This window comes from Globicephala melas, chromosome 6, assembly GCF_963455315.2.
Source record: "Globicephala melas chromosome 6, mGloMel1.2, whole genome shotgun sequence".
NCBI classification, from domain to species: Eukaryota; Metazoa; Chordata; class Mammalia; order Artiodactyla; family Delphinidae; genus Globicephala; species Globicephala melas.
This window is the reverse complement of record NC_083319.1, coordinates 108867951-108872976: the sequence shown is the minus strand read 5'-3', so window position 1 is coordinate 108872976 and position 5026 is coordinate 108867951.

Sequence of the window (5026 nt, the reverse complement as noted above, 5' to 3'; positions counted from 1 at the left end):
TTAAATATACTTCACTTAAAGAAGTGTTACAAGGATTACATGAGAAATTGCACATAAAATCTCCTTCCTTCCTTCTTTCCTTCCTTCCTTTTGTTCTTTTTATTTCTTTTCTTCCTTTTTTTTTTTTTTTTTTCAAATTATGGGCCTTTTCTACTTCAGGGGAAGTAGTACTAATTTACATCTCACTCATTTTATGAAGAGCTTTGTGGTAAGAACCTTAAGTTATTAGATGGCCTCTTTCTGATTCTTTCTGTGCATCCATAGGGCTGCATTCCCCAGAGAGTTGTCCAGATGACTCACCCCTTCACTCAATTCTCATGGGAATAAATTGAAAACACTATTTTAAAACAAATATGACATTTTTAAAGAAATACATAAGACACGCCCCACTCCCACCCACCCTTGGAATAGTTTTCATTCTTCTCTGATAAAAGGAAGACCTTGGTGGAAAAGTTTTACAAGCTCTGATGGTGTGAGCTCTTCATAAATGTCCATGTTATTATTATTTAAAGGAAAGAGAGAAGAGATTGAGAGAGGCCTTGAAGACACAGGGCAGAAGGAACTAGGGTTTGCAGGAGGGGGAGGACAGATGAATGGAGAGAAGAGAAACACGTTCCAGGCTGAGGACTCACTTATTGTGAGTGATGGAAAATTCACAGCATCAGTTCACACACAGTAAGTTGGAGGGATGAACAGCAGAGTAATCTGGATAGGACAGGGTCAGGGCCAGGGGGCGGGAGGGGTGGAGAATCCAGTGAGATCCAGAGAGAGAGGCAGAATTAGGCTACAGGGTGATAAATAACTCCAGGGTAGAAAGCAAACAAACAAACAAACCAAAACTATGATTTTGATTCATTAACCTCCCACCCTTTCTAAGATACAAAATAAATTTTTTCAAAGTTGTAAATATAAAAAAGTAAGGAAATCCTCTGGCAGTCCAGTGTTTAGGACTCCATGATCTCACTGCCGAGGGCCCAGGTTTGATCCCTGGTCAGGGAAATAAGATCCCACAAGCCCTGGGGTGCAGCCAAAAAAGAAAAAAAAAAAAAAACTAGGCTCAGACATTCAATAAAATCGCTAAGTAGATTAAATGCATTTCCCCTCCTACACACGGATGAAGAAAACAGTTAATTAATACAGATGAATGCTGTTGCCTGCCAAACCAGCTTCTGTTCGACCAAATGGGAAAACCGAATCTGGGGTCAGATCCCTTCAAATGAAAATGCGTGGTTGTGAGCTTCTTAATAAGCCTGGAAGGGGGAGAGTACATTGAGTAATTAATACAGTACATGGTAGAAGAAACAGAGGCACAGATGTAGAGAACTGACGTATGGATATGGGGGTGGGGGGTAGGTGGTGGGGAGCAGGGAGGAGGGGGTGGTGGGATGGATTGGGAGATTGGGACTGACATATACACACTACTATATATAAAATAGATAACTAATGAGAACCTGCTGTTTAGCACAGGGAACTCTACTCAGTGGTCTGTGGTGACCTAAATGGGAAGGAAATCCAAAAAAGAGGGGATAGATGTATACACAGAGCTGATTCACTTTGCTGTACAGCAGAAACTAACACAACATTGTCATGTAACTATAATCCAATAAAAAATTTTTTAAAATACAATATGTGGTATTGTACTGTATAGTACATTAATTCATATCATATAAAAATAAGTTGATCAGTTATACAGTGGTTTGTTCATTTATAGAGTATTAAGTCAGTCTGAAAGAACCTAAGATAATCATAAAATTAAATGAATGATACTAATAAAACAAACAAATAAATCTATTAAAAGAAAACTAGCAGTGATCTACTAACAGAAATCTAGCTCCATAAGTTTAATAGACTTCACACAACTAGCACAAAGGTAGTTCAGTGTTAGAGTGCTATTTCCCCACTTGTATTCTGGCCTGAAATCTGAAGTCAACCATGTTAATTTTTTTTAGAAAACTGGAATAATTTTGTTGTAACTACAAAAGTTATTAGATGAAATGTTTCCCATATTGCCTCTAAAATGCTAGAAAAAGAGCTGCTGTGCCATAGATAATTTGTAACTGTCTTTGCTTATATAAATTCCGGTTTAGCGATCTTCCCCTATTTTTGATAAATGTGTTAAATTTTTGAATGTGAAGTTTTAGGAGAAAGCATTTGTCTTACACTATTCTTAGTTTATACATCGTTTTGAAAGCCAGTCAAAAGAAAGACAACAGAGCTATTTTTAGGAGGTTTTCCTACATTTTTATTGCCTTTTAATGAAAGAGATCCTCACGTTTTGAGGAGGAGATGATGAATGGTAGGGAGTGTGAAGTTTAAAAGAACATATATCTCGGCTATAAATTCCATAATGTGGATACAATCCCTTTTGTTTAGATCTCTTAACTTTTCTCCAAGCAATGGATAACCCATTTGGGAAACCTTCACGTATTTAAGCTATATTTACATATCAGAATTGTGTTTTGGTGAAGCAGGTGATAAAGACATGGGAATCTTCCAGAATGTAAAGAGGAAAAATAAATAAATAGGAATCAAAAAACACCCCGAGCTTGTAAAATATTCACTCATACTCAGACTGGGACAGCACACAAAAGGCTGAGCACATCCATCTTGATGAAATTTTGTTAATTGCAAAAAATAAAGAGAAAAACTCTACAAGCTTCCTGGAAGAGAGGGAGGGAAGGGGGGAAGAGAGAGAGGGAGAGAGAGAGAGGGAGGGAGAGAGAAAGGAAGAAAGAAAGAAAGAGAGAGAGAGAGGGAAAGAGAGAGAGAGAGCCTACAAAGAAACAAGAATCCAAATGCATTAGATTTTTACGAGTCAGATGCTAGATGACAATGAAGCAACTTACTCAGATATTCAGATTTTCAGGGGAAGTATTTTGAATCTAGAATTTAAAATTATATATAGTGCATATATATTATGTGTACATATATGTGCAATTTTGTTTTTGAAGATGTATGTTCATATGGTTCAAAAATCGAAATAATATAAAAATATGTAACATACAAAGAGAGGACTCCCACCTCTGTCCCTTCCTCTCCTTCAAAGGTGGTAATTTTATTTTTTTTGTGTGTGTATTCTTTTAATATTTCTTGGTAAATACATAAACAAGTGTGAATATATACATATATTTTCCCTTTTCTTACACAATTTATAGCTTTATGATAAATACAGTTCTATTAGTTTTTAATCACTTAATCAAAAATTTTGGAGACTTCACCTTTTTGGTACCACTATCTTGGTCAGGTCACTCTTTTTTATAGCTTCCTAGGACTGTGCTGTGTGGATACATCAGAGTTCATGCCACTAGTCCCCTATTGCTGGACTTTAGCAGTTTCCAAACTTGTAGTGTTATAAACTGAGGGGATGGAAAAAGCTATTCCATGCAAATGGAAATCACAAAATTCTGGAGTAGGAATTCTCATATCAGACAAAATAGATTTTAAAATAAAGACTATTACAAGAGACAAAGAAGGACACTACATAATGATCAAGGGATCAATCCAAGAAGAAGATATAACAATTGTACATATTTATGCACCCAACATAGGGGCACATTGATACATAAGGAAAATGCTACAGCCATAAAAGGGGAAATCGACAGTAATACAATTATAGTAGGGGACTTTAGCACCCTACTTTCACCAATGGACAGATTGTCCAAAATGAAAATAAATAAGGAAACACAAGCTCTAAATGATACATTAAACAAGATGGACTTAATTGATACTTATAGGACATTCCATCCAAAAACAGCAGAATACACTTTCTTCTCAAGTGCTCATGGAATATTCTCCAGGATAGATCATATCTTGGGTCACAAATCAAGCCTTGGTAAATTTAAGAGAATTGAAATCGTATCAAGTATCTTTTCCAACCATAACGCTATGAGACTAGATAACAAATACAGGAAAAAAATCTATAAAAAATACAAACACATGGAGGCTAAACAATACATTACTAAGTAACCAAGAGATCACTGAAGAAATCAAAGAGGAAATCAAAAAATACCTAGAAACAAATGACAATGAAAACAAAACCTATGGGATGCAGCAAAAGCAGTACTAAGGGGGAAGTTTATAGCAATACAATCCTACCTCAAGAAACAAGAAACAGCTCAAATAAACAACCTAACCTTACACCTAAAGCAATTAGAGAAAGAAGAACAAAAAACCCCAAAGTTAGCAGAAGGAAACAAATCATAAGGATCAGATCAGAAATAAATGAAAAAGAAATGAAGGAAACAATAGCAAAGATCAATAAAACTAAAAGTTGGTTCTTTGAGATGATAAACAAAATTGATAAACCATTAGCCAGACTCATCAAGAAAAAATGGGAGAAGATTCAAATCAATAGAATTAGAAATGAAAAGGGAGAAGTAACAATTGACACTGCAGAAATCCAAAGGATCATGAGAGATTACTACAAGCAACTATATGCCAATAAAATGGACAAGCTGGTAGAAATGGACAAATTCTTAGAAAAGCATGACCTTCTGAGACTGAATGAGGAAGAAATAGAAAATATAAACAGACCAATCACAAGCACTGAAATTGAAACTGTCATTAAAAATCTTTCAACAAACAAAACCCTAGCAGCAGATGGCTTCACAGGCAAATTCTATCAAACATTTAGAGAAGAGCTAACACCTATCCTTCTCAAACGATTCCAAAATATGGCAGAGGGAGGAACACTCCCAAACTCATTGTATGAGGCCACCATCACCTTGATACCAAAACAGACAAAGATGTCACAAAGAAAGAAAACTATAGGCCAATATCACTGATGAACATAGATGCAAAAATCTTCAACAAAATACTAGCAAACAGAATCCAACAGCACATTAAAAGGATCATACACCATGATCAAGTGGGGTTTATCCCAGGAATGCAAGGCTTCTTTAATATATGCAAATCAATCAATGTGATAAACCATATTAACAAACTGAAGGAGAAAAACCATATCATCATCTCAATAGATGCAGAAAAAGCTTTCAACACAATTCAACACCCATTTATGATAAAAAGT